General features: G+C 38.0%; 1 pseudogene; it reads right to left on the bottom strand.

The window, feature by feature from the left end:
- LOC140955050 (uncharacterized) overlaps positions 1-17,754 on the bottom strand; it is a 55,831-nt pseudogene that overhangs the window by 34,098 nt on the left and 3,979 nt on the right.

The raw sequence follows: 17,754 nt of genomic DNA, 5'->3' as shown, positions 1-17,754 counted from the left end.
TTGTAGATTATATTGCAGCTCATTAAAGATCCTTATGGAACTAGGAAATTCCCAAAGCCAGCTGCCACATCCTTGTAGGAAAAGAATCGTAACCAAATAGGAAGTCCACAAGTCAAATGGAAGTAAATAACAAAATCCGTACAGCCTCCGTTGACCAGTATTGCGGTTCCTTCCTGAACTCCGATTAACCTGAATTTTTAACCTAAGGTAGTAAGATATGTGTGGAGAGTCCACATAAAATATTATCCCAATCAAACAGTCAGATTGAGAATTATGACTGTTGCCGTAAACCTCTACTGTTGCGCTTTTTACGCCAAAATCCGAATCTGACCTTACTTGGGTCGTATCACATGGCTGAAGAATGTTTTCCTTTTGTTGAGTTTGCTTATAATAGAACTGTGCATTCGACTACTACTTTTTCTCCTTTTGAAATTGTTTATGGTTTTAATCCACTAACTCCTATGGATTTAATTCCTTTACGTTTTGAAGAAAGGGTAAGTTTAGATGGTGAAAAGAAGGCAAAGACGGTGAGAGAACTCCATGAGGGAGTTCGACTACAAATAGAGAAAAAGAACAGACTTTACGCTTCTAAAGCAAATAAGGAACGTAAACTGGTTGTTTTCCAACCCGGTGATTGGGTTTGGGTGCACATGCGTAAGGAATGATTTCTTAACCAAAGGAAATCAAAATTACAGCCTCGTGGTGATGGTCCATTTCAGGTTTTAGAGAGAATCAATGACAACGTATACAAAATTGACCTTCCAAGTGAGTATAGTGTTAGTGCTACCTTTAATGTTGCTGATCTTACATTGTTTGACACAGATTTTGATTCGAGGTCGAATCCTTTCGAGGAGAGAGGGGATGATGCAGACCAGCCTAGAAACACCAAAAAGGACCCATTACATGTTCCAAATGGACCAATGACTCGGTCCAAGACAAAGACATTGAAAGATGCATTGAATGCATTGGTTTTGAAGGTTTCGACCAAGTCAGAATTGGAAGGTCTATTGGAGTATCAAGAGGAGATCCTAGTACATCTTATCCATGTGTAAGAGGGGTCCAATACAACCTTATTTGGACCATGAGATGAGGACAGCAAAGGAAACAAAAGAATCCTACTACAACTTGGAAACAACGTGGTGGCTACCTTTTCCTTTTGTTTCTAGGATTAAGGGGCTACATGGAAGGCTATAAATAAGCTTTTAATCAGTTCTGTACTATTTTAGTTCATTCTTTTCTTCTCATGGCAGAACATGGATTTAATATTAGGGGCTTTATTTTATTTTGTTAGCTACAGCCCAAGGCTTGTTTGGGCTTAATTAATACTTTATTTTAAGCTAGGATCCAAGGCTTGTTTGGATTAAGTTATGGGCTTTTCAATTTAGGGTTTTGGGCCAGTTTTGAGTGGACCTAATATAAGTCCACATAAGGGGTCCATTAGGGTTAACTTTTCAAGAACTATTTAAACTCATGTAGGCCAAAATTTCGGCAGCTTTGATGATTATTATTCTGAATTTTTCAGTTTTAACGTGTGAGAGTGATTCTTGCATTCTTCAGTTCTTGAACGAACTGAATCTGACTTATCGAAGATTAACTGGCTTCGTGGCGTCATTCTACTCATTCCAATAGTGTTGGTGCCTTGGGGCAGGTTTTTATTTTGTCACACTTATATCAGACCTATTTCGGCTTTCCGGGATCAAATCTCAATCTTGATTGTGGGTTGCGTGACCACGTGATCACGAGGTTCGCATCATCATCAATGAAAACAAATTTCACTGTTGACGTTTGGAATCATTAACGAACATAATCCATTGTTGATTTACAAATCATCAGCAAAAATTGAGTCGTTGTTGACCTAGAAATCATCAACGAAAACTATATTGCTGCCACTTCAGAAACTGTCAGCGACAATTGAGTCATTTTTTGTTTTACTTTTTCCTTAGATTAAGCATAAGGTATAAGCTAAGCTTTCCTCCTTATCAACGTACCCCAATCTAGTTGGATATAGAACGTCACCAAATCACATCCAATTTATCACAAAGTTGTCAAGCAATACGCAACCAAGTCTCAACTTGTAGATTTTCCAAAGGTTCTCCTAACTATGAATTCAAGACGACCTAGAGTTGCCACAATCATACATTTTATGTTTTCAATTATATCATGGCAATACACCAACACAAACTAATAGCAATTTCATAATAAACAAGGGTTCATATTTGTCCTAAGACTTGTTTCCCCTAAGGTGTTCATCATAGCAAGTCCTTTCATGGTTCTCTCTTTTTCTGTGACCGGAACATTACTGCCAATTTCTCTCTAATTTGCACATGCAATTCATCATCATATATATATATATATATATATAATAATATCATAAGTATGTTCACAATAATATTTCATAAACACATATCCATCCACTTAGTTCATAATTATACAAGTTCATTCATCATACAAACAAAATTAAGGCATTAATCATGGCATCAATTTTGATCAGCTCAAGCATTCCTCTAAAGGTTTAACAAGATCACAATTCTACACATTCTTTCATTTCATTTCATTTTCACACAAGCTTTTCAATCATGTATGCACAATCAATACATTAACATAAACATGAATTTTATTTCAGCTCAAGCATGTTTCTATGAGTTTAACAAGGTCACAATTATGAATTGTATCACTTCATTTCATCTCTTTTCATTATCTCCCTTGGCATTCATCCATTTATTTTGTTAAAGGTTCTAGAATTATATCCCTCTGCAGCCCTATTCTCATCTTTCTATCTAATCCTTGTTAATCATAGGCCTAAGAACCCTAAGCCATCCCCTTGAGGTTTCCTTCTCCATTTTGTCTTGAAATCTCAAAGAAACAAGTAAGGAAATGATGTTGTTTTTACCTTATAATTTTAAGTAGCCTTAGGGAAGGTTTTAGTAGTTTCTTCCTCTTTTCTCTCGGTTTCTTCCTTATGTTTGTACTAGTTTCTAGTTGGCCCTTTAGGCTTCTTCTTCTTCCATGTTTTTGGTTTTCTCTCCTTGTTCTAACTCTCCATTCACTCAAACACTCAAGACATGACTTGGAGGGTCAATAACATGGACTCTTAATTTGATGTTTAGGCTGGTTGTAGCCTGTAGCCATTTATAAATCTTGGGTATGCCCATTATATTCTTTGTATCATTTTGTCAGCTTACCAAATCAAGACATGTAGCTGGATTTAGGTTGTCCTAATACTATCTTTTTGAGAAGGGGTAGTTGTTGCTACAGCTAAGGTTGCTGGTTTTAGGGGAGAGGAAAAATCATCTATTTTTCCTCCCCTACATTTATACCCCTTTTAAATGAGATGAGGGTTTTTGGGTGCTGGTCATGGCTGTTCTTATTTCTCTTTTGGGTTATCTTAGGGTTGGTTACCACCCCACAATTCTTACCTAGGATAGGCTGGTTTTCCTCCCCTAATTTCCATATAGAAGAGGTTGGTTTGTTTCCTTATTCTTTCCTAGCATAGGTTGTTCTAATACTATCTTTTTATTGAGTTTTACATTGCCTCCCCAAGCATAATACCTACAATGCTGCCAGACATGGGTGGTTTGTTACCATAGGATTGTTGCCCCGCGTTACAGGCAATACATCGACAACCTTTTTGCCACTACTGGTGCTGTTACTGGTGGTGGGTAGTGAGCCCACTTCCAGTTGCAGCGTGAAGAAGAAGAACTACTATTCTACCCTTATGTCTTATGTATAATCATAATTTTTATGTGATTAGAAAATCATAGAAAGAAAAGATGTAAAGATAGAACAAGTACAAACTAAAAAAAATCTTCTAGATCCTTTTACTAAGCCACTATCCTTGTAAAAGCATTATTGTTAAGTAGAGCGATATGATATTTAATACATGAGTAATTGACTTTATTGTAAGTGGGAGATTGTTAGTGTATATGTCTTGTAGCCAATTAGTTGGCAATATATTTAATTTATTAATAAAAATATATTTATCTTTAATATTCATCAAATATTTGATTAATGAATCTAGAGTGAAGATAAAGTCATTGGGACAAAAATGCTTTGCAAAGAAAATTATAAAGTTATAATTATGTAATTTTTTTTTTGGTAAGCTGATTATGTAAAAGAATATAATGGGCTACCCAAGATATAATTATGTAATTCCTATTACATTAAAGCATTGTTCGTAAATGTTCTTAGTTAATGCTCTATTAAGACAAGATATTAATTATAGTTGTTGATAATAATATATATTATGTTTTTTCTTTTATGAAAAGATAGTTGTTCCCATAAGTTAATATATGAGGGATACCTTGAAATAATATATAGATGCATGTTAGATGACTCATATGACAGTTGTGTAAGTGATCTTTATACTTGAGATCACTAAGTTATCTTATATAAGAAATGTTATGCTTTGATTTTACTACACGTTGTCCTAATCAAGGGTAAAAAATAAGCAAATATTGGGTATAACAAGAACTATATGAACGTATTTGAGTAATCAAGAGAGGATTCATCATCTTAGGTGAATAAGAAAAAAAAAATGTTTCATTTGTTCTCAAATAGTATTGCTTGTAAATTCTTGCACAAGGTGGAATGAGATTTGAAAAGAGTTTCAAATCTGATTAAAAAAAATCAATGACTATGTTATTGATAACAAACATGATTTGACATAGTGTGTCACTACATGCTATAATATCTAAATATGAATATTGTTGACGAAGGGATAATAATTACATTAAGAAAATGATCACTAAATGATTAAGTCAAATCACTTATGACTTTTTTAATATTTAGGAGATCATGATAGGTTGGTAGACCAATACTTGAACTTCAAATATAAATAAATCAATTGTTGAATTGACAATAACTTAATTTGTTTAATTTATTTAATCCTATTTTTATTTAGAATTGTGATTTATATTTAGACCAACTTATTAGGAAACCTAATGGGTCACACATATAAGAACCATTAGTCAGAAATTAAAATGGGATGATTAATCATGTGTGACTTGATTGCAAATAAGTTTTAGAAATCGAGAATTAGAATGTAACTATACAGGGAATTACAATTCTAGACATATAAAAATTAAGTAGGGAATTGATGGAATAAATTTCTAAAATTATCATGAAATAATATATGTGATATTATTCAAGGGACAAATTGATATTTCATTGTTTATAGGATTTTTTAGGTTTCTTTATAAATAGAATGTCATGCCTCGTATTTGTTGTATAGAAACTACATAAGTTTCAGAATACTTGAAAAACACAAAAGAAAAGAAATAGTATTCAAAGACATAGCAATCTCTCTCTCTTAAAAGGGTGCAGGAATTTTTTTTTTTTTTTGGTAAGCTGACTTATGTATTAAAAGAAAATGATACAAAGAATATAATGGACATACCCAAGATTTACAATGTGGACAGAAACGAAAACCAACAAATGGCTACAGGCTAGCCACATAACAAAACAAAAACTTAGACCAACTAGATATTGATGCGGACCAGCCCAGAAACACCAGCAAGGACCCATTACATGTTCCAAATGGACCAATGACTCGGTCCAAGACAAAGACATTGAAAGACGCATTGAATGCATTGGTTTTGAAGGTTTCCACCAAGTCAGAATTGGAAGGTCCATTGGAGTATCAAGAGGAGATCCTAGTACATCTTATCCATGTGGAAGAGGGGTCCAATACAACCTTATTTGGGCCATGAGATAAGGGCTTTATTTTATTTTGTTAGCTACAACCCAAGGCTTGTTTGGGCTTAATTCATACTTTGTTTTAAGCTAGGATCCAAGGCTTGTTTGGATTAAGTTATGGGCTTTTCATTTTAGGGTTATGGGCTTTTCATTTTTAGGGTTTTGGGCCAGTTTTGAGTGGACCTCATATAAGTCCACATAAAGGGTCCATTAGGGTTAACTTTTCAAGAACTATTTAAACTCATGTAGGCCAAAATTTCGGCAGCTTTGATGATTATTATTCTGAATTTTTTTCAGTTTTAACGTGTGAGAGTGATTCTTGCATTCTTCAGTTCTTGAACGAACTGAATCTGACTTATCGAAGATTAACTGGCTTCGTGGCGTCATTCTACTCATTCCAATAGTGTTGGTGCCTTGGGGCAGGTTTCCATTGTGTCGCACTCATATCAGACCTATTTCGGCTTTCCGAGATCAGATCTCAATCTTGATTGTGGGTTGCGTGACCACGTGATCACGAGGTTCGCATCAGTTGGTATCAGTGCTAGGCTCCGAAACAAGGTCATATCATTCTGTTATTTTCGTTTTTTTTTTAGTGTCCCTTAAGTTTTTTAGTGTTTGCATCCATCTTCTTGTTCTTCGTGTCTGTGTCATCTAAGCAAAAAAAAAAAGTTTATATTTCATCTTGTTACTGCCTCTAATCATATCAGTTTGTTAAAAAGAAAAAAAAATCAGAAAGAAATAGAGAAAAGAGTGATTAGTTGAAATTTGAAGGATCATTCAATTTTTGCCGCAGAAATACAAATCTTGGTGAACCATAAGCAAACCACCTCGGAATCAATTTAAACTTCATATTCAGTCTATTGGGGGTGGAATCACATGATATATCAAATTTGGGCTTATTCTGATATTATTTGCTTGAGGTTTTAATTCGAGTTTCAATTCTGCCGCAAAACACTACTCTTAATGAACCCTAGGTAAAACACCTTGGAATCTATTGAAACCTCATATTCTGAGTATTGGGTATGCGATTGCATCACATATTAAATTTGGGATTATTTTGATATCGGTTTCTGGAGGTTTTAATTGGAGGTTCAATTCTGCCGCAAACTGATCATACAAGGGGTTTGGGTACCTAGACATTATAGAGCGACCTATAAATTGATTTTTGGTGTTTTCATAGTATTGCAATACTAAATATTGAATTTGAGGTCATTTCGAGATCGTTTGGTCTGGGTTTCAATTCTGTTACGTAAAATTGCGTAATAGGTTAGATTTGCCTCGAGTTTCAAATCATGATCTTTGCTGTTTAGTTTTGTCCAAATATTTTTGTTTCTGCTATATTTGGATTATCTAGGAGTCAAGTAATTGTTTTCTTAACATTCGCTTCTGTTTTATTTCGTGTCGTCGTTTCGTCCACAATTCGTACGAATTTGCATTGCTACTCGCAAAATCGTAATCCTAGTTTTGTTTTGCTTTGTTTTCAGTATATTTATTGATTCTTGAGTCTGAAAATTATATTTAGAGTGCGCTGCGAAGGCTATTGACTTTGATTTGTTGATTTCAGTTCCTAAAGAACCGAAAGAAAGCAAGTTGTGAGGTAAAAGGCGTAGAGAGCTTAATAGAGTGAAAAGCCTTAATTTTTGTTTGTGTGATACACGAGAGGTGTGAGGATATATTTGTGCTACTGACCAAATTTTGCAGATTCAAAGAATGTCTGAAAACAACGAATCAGCGACACAAAACGTTGACGTAGCTTTCCAATTGCGATCCATAGGCCAGCAACTTGAGCTGTTGTCTAGGACGTACAAGGATCTGAAAGATGAGGTGAATTTGATAAAGCAACAGAATAGTGGGGCTGATCGACGGGGAAATACGGTCCGTATGGCTGCACGGAATGTTAGATCTGATTTTGAAGAGTTTGTTGATGAAAACGCAGATGCGGGCACTGTCCGCCCAAGATCCTTTGGTCCTTCTAGAACTGAACCACCAAAGGCTAAAGTTGATGTCCCTACTGATGCCAAAGGTAAATCTGAAACTCAACCTAAACGTACTCGTGATGTTAAATGTTTCAGGTGTCAGGGACATGGACATTATGCTTCAGAGTGTCCAAACAAGAGAATCATGATGATTAGAGATAATGGTGATGTGGAATCTGAAAGTGACAGTTCTGATTGTGAAGGCATGCCACCATTGGAGGATAGTGATGGGGATGAGTTAGCATTACCGGTTGAGGAGTCCTTGGTTATAAGGCGAACACTTCAGGTTCAGGTCAAAGAAGATGATACTAATGAACAAAGGGAGAACATCTTCCATACGCGTTGTGATGCGAACCTCGTGATCACGCAACCCACTATCAAGATTGAGATGTGATCCCGGAAAGCCGAAATAGGTCTGATATGAGTGTGACACAATGGAAAGCCGAAATAGGTCTGATATGAGTCCGAAATAGGTCTGATCCCGGAAAGCCGAAATAGGTCTATATCCAAATCCAAACAAAACATCTTCTTGAGCGGTCCGTTAGGTGCTGAGAGGGAACAGATTATCAGTATTCTTGGGTTTAGAGAGGGGGAGCTTCCTATGAAATATTTGGAACTGCCTCTTATCTCGTCCAGACTAAAGGCTGTTAATTGTAAGGGCCTCGTGGATCGAATTACCGCTAAAGTTCGACATTGGACCTGCAGAACACTCTTTTTTGCAGGGCGAGTACAACTGATTAACTCAGTCTTATTCTCCATCCAGGTCTATTGGGCATCTCTATTTCTATTACCTGGGGAAGTAGTGAAAAATGTTGAGCAAATTATGAGATCCTTTCTTTAGTCAGGTTCAAATATGAGCACTACTAGGGCTAAAGTGGCTTGGGATCAGGTATGTCTTCCAAAAAAGGAGGGGGGGGGGCTAGGCATAAAAAGGATAGCAGAATGGAACAAGATTGCCTTGTTGAAACATATTTGAAACTTGTGCAATGACTGAGATGGCTCAATCTGGTCTACTTGGATCAGATCCAATCTCTTGCGAGGTAGGAATTTCTGGACAATTAAGGCGCCAGGAAGCTGCTCTTGGGCTTGGGGAAAGATTCTAAAGCTCAGATCCTTAGCATGGCCGAAGATGAAGCACATCATCGGAGATGGAATGACAACCTCTCTATGGTTTGACAATTGGCATCCTCACAGCCCGCTCGCTGATACTTACGGTGAACGTTTCATCTATGATTCAGGTATGGATCACAACGCGAGAGTGAACGTTCTGATTAATAACTTAGAATGGAGAATTCCTATCACTCATGCTATTGGCTGGCACCCCATTATAGAAGCTATTCCTTCCACATGTACTCCTAAGGGGCAAAAGGATGAGATTGTTTGGTTGGATTCGCCAAATCAGAGTTTCTCGGTCAAAGTAGCTTGGGAACAACTAAGAATTCATCATCAAATGGTTGATTGGCATGACATCGTGTGGTTCAAGAATGCTGTCCCAAGACATGCATTTCTTCTTTGGATGGCTATCCTACGGAAACTCTCAACGCAGGATAGACTTCATCGGTTTGGTATTCATGGTCCCAATAGGTGCTCACTTTGTCTCCACAATAATGAAGATCACAACCACTTGTTCTTTGAATGCTCCTTTACGAAAGCATTATGGTGGAATGTTTGTGACAGATGCGACATTCCAAGAATGACAAAAACCTTGGATGAATGGATTCGATTGGCCACTGTCTCTTGGCATGGCAAAAGTTTTGTCAACTTTTCTCGTAAACTGGGTTTCGCAGCTACAGTGTATTGTATCTGGCAAGAACGGAACGCAAGGATCTTTGCAGATGTGTCTAAAGCTTCGAATTTGGTTTTTGATCAAATCGAATGTATCATTCGCGATAAGCTTGTTTTGATGAGGAATGTTCAACAAACAAATGAAAACATAAGGATCCAAAGACTTTGGAGGGTCAATAACATGGACTCTTAATTTGATGTTTAGCTGGTTGTTTTTGTACCCCTAGCATATCTGATGCGAACCTCGTGATCACGTGGTCACGCAACCCACAATCAAGATTGAGATCTGATCCCGGAAAGCCGAAATAGGTCTGATATGAGTGCGACACAATGGAAACCTGCCCCAAGGCACCAACACTATTGGAATGAGTAGAATGACGCCACGAAGCCAGTTAATCTTCGATAAGTCAGATTCAGTTCGTTCAAGAACTGAAGAATGCAAGAATCACTCTTACACGTTAAAACTGAAAAAATTCAGAATAATAATCATCAAAGCTGCCGAAATTTTGGCCTACATGAGTTTAAATAGTTCTTGAAAAGTTAACCCTAATGGACCCTTTATGTGGACTTATATGAGGTCCACTCAAAACTGGCCCAAAACCCTAAAAATGAAAAGCCCATAACCCTAAAATGAAAAGCCCATAACTTAATCCAAACAAGCCTTGGATCCTAGCTTAAAACAAAGTATGAATTAAGCCCAAACAAGCCTTGGGCTATAGCTAACAAAATAAAATAAAGCCCTTACCTCATGGCCAAATAAGGTTGTATTGGACCCCTCTTCCACATGGATAAGATGTACTAGGATCTCCTCTTGATACTCCAATGGACCTTCCAATTCTGACTTGGTGGAAACCTTCAAAACCAATGCATTCAATGCGTCTTTCAATGTCTTTGTCTTGGACCGAGTCATTGGTCCATTTGGAACATGTAATGGTCCTTGCTGGTGTTTCTGGGCTGGTCCGCATCATCCCCTCTCTCCTCGAAAGGATTCGACCTCGAATCAAAATCTGTGTCAAACAAAGTAAGATCAGCAACATTAAAAGGTAGCACTAACACTATACTCACCTGGAAGTCGATTTTGTATGCGTTGTCATTGATTCTCTCTAAAACCTGAAAAGGACCATCACCACGAGGCTGTAATTTTGATTTCCTTTGGTTAGGAAATCGTTCCTTACGCATGTGCACCCATCCCCAATCACCGGGTTGGAAAACAACCAATTTACGTCCCTTATTTGCTTTAGAAGCGTAAAGTCTGTTCTTTTTCTCTATTTGTAGTCGAACTCCCTCATGGAGTTCTCTAACCATCTTTGCCTTCTTTTCACCATCTAAACTTACCCTTTCTTCAAAAGGTAAAGGAGTTAAGTCCATAGGAGTTAGTGGATTAAAAACCATAAACAATTTTCAAAAGGAGAAAAAGTAGTAGTTGAATGCACAGTTCTATTATTAAGCAAAACTCAACACAAAGGCAAACATTCTTCCCAACTTTTTCAAATTCTTTTGAATTACAGCACGTAAAAGTTGGGATAATGTTCTATTCACTACCTCAGTTTGTCCATCTGTTTGAGGATGGCATGTTGTTGAAAATAAGAGTTTAGTTCCCAACTTTCCCCATAAGGTCTTCCAAAAGTAACTAAGGAACTTAACATCACGATCTGACACTATACTCTTAGGAATGCCATGCAAACGTACAATCTCTCTAAAGAACAAGTCTGCGATATGAGATGCATCATCTGTTTTATGGCATGCAATGAAATGCGCCATTTTAGAAAACCTATCTACCACAACAAAGATAGAGTCTCTACCTTTCTTTGACCTAGGTAAACCTAAAACAAAGTCCATAGAGATATCTACCCAAGGTTCAGTAGGCACAGGTAGTGGTGTGTATAGTCCATGCGGTTGTACTCTAGATTTTGCCTTTCTACAAGCAATGCACTGTTCACAAATTCGTTGCACATCTTTTTTCATCTTTGGCCAATAGAAATACTCATGCAATACATCCAAGGTTTTCGCAACCCCAAAGTGACCCATTAAACCACCCCCATGTGCTTCACGAACAAGCAATTCACGCAAAGAACTAGCAGGAACACACAATCTATTTTCTTTGAACAAATAACCATCCATCAAATAAAACTTACCGAAAGCCGAATGTCCACATGCATTATTGATGTGCATCATGGGAATTATAATCCATCTCGTAAAGCTGAATCTAATATGCAAGAGGATTCAGATGGTCCAATGACAAGAGCGAGAGCGAAACAACTACAACAGGCCTTGACGAATCAAATTGCAATGATTGAAGCTGCGTCGGAGTTAAAAATTAGCAATCAGTTTGAAATTGGTTCAAGGGTGCTTATTTGCCTACAATTGGAACTTGGAGATGGGGAAAGCCCTTAATGGTTCTTTTCATGCTGGGCTACTTGTATTTGGATTGATAATGCAAGTGAAGGAATTGATGCTGTTTACGGTCAGAACAATAGATGGATTTGAACCCGAATTTGAAGTCATCCAATGCATGTGAAAACAAGATTTATGTAGGTAAAATTCAAGTTCAGAACGTGATCTTTCTATATTGTCCAACCATGAGTGCATTGGACTTTTGTGTCAAAAGTTATGGCTGTTTTAAATTTCGTCTGCATATGTTTTAGAAATGTCAACAAAAAACGTGTGTTAGTTAAATGTCTACTTGCTTTATTAAAAGTCTAGTTTTTAGGCTTGACTTCTGTCATGTTGAATTCACCTAACTTTGGAGGGATGTTCCAAAGATAAATATGTATCAGAATATGAAATAAACACTTTTGGCCAAAATTGAAAAAAAACTTAATTCAGAGAATTAAGAGTTGTTCTTCCAATTTCGTTTTTGTGAAGAACCCTACCTGACTTATCACTCTTCAATCACAAAGAGTGTGGCGTCGAAATCCTAGACTGATCTTTGTGGCGTCCAGATCGACTTATCAAAGTATCATTCTAGTCTACCCTCCATTTTATTTACTTTCAAATCACTACAATCCAGCCTAAATACCAAAAGAAAGACAACACAACCAGACCCATCCTTCATTCATTTTCATTAGAATCATTGTTGCCGATTTTGAATCATTCACGGCACATCATCTGGTATCAGAGCATCAGTTGCGATCTAAGACAGGAGCCAAAAACAACAACAACAACAAGAAAGTTTTGCTGGAATTGAGGTTGACATACTTAACTATGGCTGGAGATAAAGAAGATTTGCTAAGAGGGTTAAGTTTGAAACAGGCACAGGTCATGGGCTTACAACGATCTCATGCTGAGATTCGGGATGAGATGACTGGAATTCGTGAACAGTTGAATACCCTTATGCAAAGGATGCAAAGAAATAATTTTTCAACCCCAACCGAGGCAAGCACTTAGGGTGCCACGGAATGATATTATAGAAGCTGACGAAGATCCAAATGGGATGATGAGGCTGATGATAGGGTCAGACCAAGAAGGCAGAAATTATAATCCTCCTAATGTCTCAAAACTTAAGATTCCACCGTTTAGAGGAAGTAGTTCACCTGAGGAATACTTGGAGTGGATTCAGAAGGTTGAAAAGGTGTTTTGAATGGTATATGAATATTCTGAAGAAAGGAAGTGCAAGGTGGCAGCACTTGAGTTTACAGATTATGCTCTTTTATGGTGGGAAAACGTAAAGATTCAGAGGAGAAGGGATGAAGAGGAGGAAATTGCAACATGGGCAACTATGAAAAGAGTGATGAAGAAGAGATTTGTTCCTGATTACTATAAACAGGAGCTATACATCAGACTTCAGACTTTGCGACAGGGATCTTTGACTGTGGAAGAGTATGTGAAAGAGTTTGAATGCTGCAGATTCGATGTGAATTGATGGAAACCTCAAGAGCAAACAATAGCTAGATTTCTTGGAGGGTTGAGGAAGGATATAGCTAATGTTGTTGAGTTACAACCGTACATCTTCCTTGAGGAAGTTATAAAGCTTGCAACCCGAGTTAGAGAGGCAGCAGAGACGAGGAGGTGTCCGAACTAGTGTAACTACGTCAAGCGCGGACAAGGGCTGTTTCTACGCCTACACGAACATGGAGCACGCCTAAACGAGATGAGAAGGTGGAGTTTAGCAAGGGAATACCAGTTTTTGATTCTTTGAAGGGAAAGGAGAAGGTGACAGAACCTCAACACCCTAGGAGGTCTCGGGACATCAAGTGCTTCAAGTGCTTGGGACATGGGCATATTGCTTCGGAATGTCCAAATAAAAGGGTGATGATTTTGCATGGGGATCATGGAGAGCTGATCAGTGGAGATGAGGTTGAAACTGAAGACGAAGATCAGGTACAAGTGGCTGAACAAGAAGAGGATTTCGAACCAGTGAAGGGAGATTTGTTGGTTGTTCAACGGGTTCTGAATGCACAAATTGACGTTAGTGATGAGCAACGCGAGAACATCTTTCATACTCGATGTCAGATTCGAGATAAGGTGTGCGGGATGATCATTGATAATGGAAGTTGCACTAATGTTGCGTCAACTACCTTGGTGGAGAAATTGGGTTTAAAATACCCTTCCACATCCCAGACCCTATAGTTTGCGATGGCTGAATGAGAATGGGGAGATTCGGGTGACAAAACAAGTTCGTGTACCTTTTTCCATTAAAACCTATCACGACGAGGTTTTATGTGACGTTGCACCAATGTCAGCTAGCCATTTGTTGCTGGGTCGTCCATGGCAGTTTTGATAAGGATGTGACCTACAATGGACGAAAGAACACTTATTCTTTTATGCTGAATGGAAAAGAAGGTGAACTTGTTACCACTGAGTTTCTCAACAAGTTAGAGAGGATCAGTTACGAAGCCAACAAAAGGAGGTGACATCACGAAAGGGGCTGTTGTTAGCCAAAAAAGGAGACATCAAACAAGCATTAGCCACAACAGGGCTTGTTTTCATGGTATGGGCAAAGCAACTACTACAAGTAGAAGGATTGGACTTACCAAGACAGATTAAGGAATTACTTGAAGAATTTAAAGATGTGTTTCCAGATGAATTACCTAAAGGATTACCACCTATTCGTGGTATTGAGCATCCAATTGATTTGGTGCCGGGAGCTTCACTTCCTAATAGACCAGCATACAGATGTAATCCAGAGGAAGCGAAAGAGATTCAAAGGCAGGTCGGTGAGCTCTTAGAGAAGGGCTATGTGCGAGAATCACTTAGTCCATGTTCCGTACCTACTTTGCTTGTACCGAAGAAGGATTGGTACCATGAGGATGTGCATGGACAGCCGCGCTATCAACAAAATAACAGTTAAGTATCGATTTCCTATACCCAGACTTGATGATTTGCTTGATGAGTTGCATGGTGCTGCATTGTTTTCTAAAGTCGATTTGATGAGTGGCTATCACCAAATTAGAATGAAAGAGGGAGATGAATGGAAAACAGCATTTAAAACTAAACAGGGGTTATATGAATGGATGGTTATGCCGTTTGGGTTATCTAATGCGCCTAGTACATTTATGAGGCTTAATGAATCATGTTTTGAGGAAGTATATTGGGCTGTTTGTTGTAGTATATTTTGACGACATCCTGGTGTATTGCAAGACTTTGATGATCATGTGTGAAGCATCTTAGAGTTGTGTTTGAGACTTTGCAAGATTCTAAGTTGTATGGGAAACTCACAAAGTGTTACTTCTGTAAAGAAAGTGTCGTGTTTCTTGGATATATTATCTCTAGCAGGGGAGTTAGAGTTGATGAGGAGAAAATTGAGGCAATTCGAGACTGGCCAAAACCTGCTAGTATCACTGATGTGAGGAGTTTCCATGGTTTAGCTTCTTTCTACAGGCGATTTGTGAAAGACTTCAGCTCTATTGTTGCTCCTATGACAGAATGCTTTGAAAAAAGGGAAGGAGTTTAGATGGAGTGAAGATGCGCAGAAAGCTTTCGAGCTAATTAAGGAAAAGTTGTGTACAACTCCAGTTTTAGCACTTCCAGACTTTGCTAAAACATTCGAAATAGAGTGCGATGCTTCCGGGGTTGGAATTGGTGCTGTTTTGATGCAAGAAAAGAGACCGATTGCATTCTTCAGTGAAAAGTTAAATGGAGCGCGTTTGAACTACTCTATTTACGACAAGGAGTTCTATGCTTTGATTCGGGCTCTGGAGGTATGGCAGCACTACTTGTTGCCTAAAGAATTTGTTATACATACTGATCATGAAGCCTTGAAGTATCTTAAGGGCAAAACAAGTTGAATCGAAGACATGCTAAATGGGTGGAGTTCATGGAGTCATTTCCTTATGTCATAAAGTACAAGAAAGGGCAAGTTAATGTGGTTGCTGATGCTCTTTCTAGGAGGTACGTACTGATCTCTATGTTGAATGCAAGGCTGATGGGTTTTGAACAGGTGAAGGATCAGTATGCCAATGATTCCTACTTTGCTAATGTGGTTGCCGAATGTGCAAAGGGAGCTTGTGATGGGTTCTTTATGCATGAAGGTTACTTGTTCAAAATGGGCAGAATGTGTATTCCTTCAGGTTCGTTACGGGAGTTGCTTGTGCGAGAGGCTCATAGTGGTGGTCTTAGTGGTCATTTTGGGAGAAGAAGACTTATGAGCTGCTGAAAGAACATTTTTTTTTGGCCCAGCATGTTACGGGATGTACACAAGGTGATTGAAAGATGTGCTATTTGCAAGAGAGCTAAAGGTAAAGAGAATGCGTATGGACTCTATATGCCACTGCCTATTCCAGAGCAACCATGGATGGACATTAGCATGGACTTTGTACTTGGACTACCGAGAACACAACGTGGGAAGGATTCAATAATGGTGGTGGTTGATCGATTCTCCAAAATGTCCCATTTCATTCCTTGTACGAAAACTGACAATGCAGTACATGTTGCTGATTTGTTCTTTCAAGAGATTGTTCGTTTGCATGGAATTCCTAAAAGCATTGTCTCTGATCGTGATACAAAGTTCTTAAGCCACTTTTGGAAGACTCTTTGGAGGAAACTTGGAACAAAGTTACTTTTTCAGTACGGCATGTCATCCACAAACTGATGGACAAACTGAGGTAGTAAACCGAACTTTATCTTCTTTGTTACGAGCTGTTATACATAAGAATTTGAAGAGTTGGGATACTTGTTTGCCGATTGTGGAGTTTGCATATAATCGTAGTGTGCATGGGGCTACAAAATTTTCACCATTTGAGGTTGTCTATGGCTTTAATCCTTGTGTTCCTATTGATCTTGTTCATATTCCAATTGATGAGAGGACATCTATGGATGGAATTAGAAAGGCAGAATTGATGAAGAAACTACATGAGCAGGTTCGACTACATATTGAGGAGAAAACAACAAAGTATGCTAAACAAGCTAACAAGGGGCGAAAGATGGTCAGGTTTGAACCTGGAGATCTTGTTTGGATTCATATTAGCAAGGGAAGATTTCCAAGCAAACGTAAGTCCAAGTTGATGCCAAGAGTTGACGGTCCATTTCGTATTATAGAGAAGGTGAATGACAATGCGTATAAGGTAGATCTTCCTGGTGATTACAACGTATCAGCTACTTTTAATGTGAAAGACTTATCTCCGTACTTGGATGATGATGACGATTCTGATTTGAGGACAAATCATTTTCAACCCGGGGCTGATGATGTGCATCATGGGAATTATAATCCATCTCGTAAAGCTGAATCTAATATGCAAGAGGATTCAGATGGTCCAATGACAAGAGCGAGAGCGAAACAACTACAACGGGCCTTGACGAATCAAATTGCAATGATTGAAGCTGCGTCGGAGTTAAAAATTAGCAATCAGTTTGAAATTGGTTCAAGGGTGCTTATTTGCCTACAATTGGAACTTGGAGATGGGGAAAGCCCTTAATGGTTCTTTTCATGCTGGGCTACTTGTATTTGGATTGATAATGCAAGTGAAGGAATTGATGCTTTTTACGGTCAGAACATTAGATGGATTTGAACCCGAATTTGAAGTCATCCAATGCATGTGAAAACAAGATTTATGTAGGTAAAATTCAAGTTCAGAACGTGATCTTTCTATATTGTCCAACCATGAGTGCATTGGACTTTTGTGTCAAAAGTTATGGCTGTTTTAAATTTCGTCTGCATATGTTTTAGAAATGTCAACAAAAAACGTGTGTTAGTTAAATGTCTACTTGCTTTATTAAAAGTCTAGTTTTTAGGCTTGACTTCTGTCATGTTGAATTCACCTAACTTTGGAGGGATGTTCCAAAGATAAATATGTATCAGAATATGAAATAAACACTTTTGGCCAAAATTGAAAAAAACTTAATTCAGAGAATTAAGAGTTGT

This window comes from Populus alba, chromosome 19 (genome assembly GCF_005239225.2).
Source record: "Populus alba chromosome 19, ASM523922v2, whole genome shotgun sequence".
NCBI lineage: Eukaryota > Viridiplantae > Streptophyta > Magnoliopsida > Malpighiales > Salicaceae > Populus > Populus alba.
This window is presented reverse-complemented; position numbering and strand designations above follow the sequence as displayed.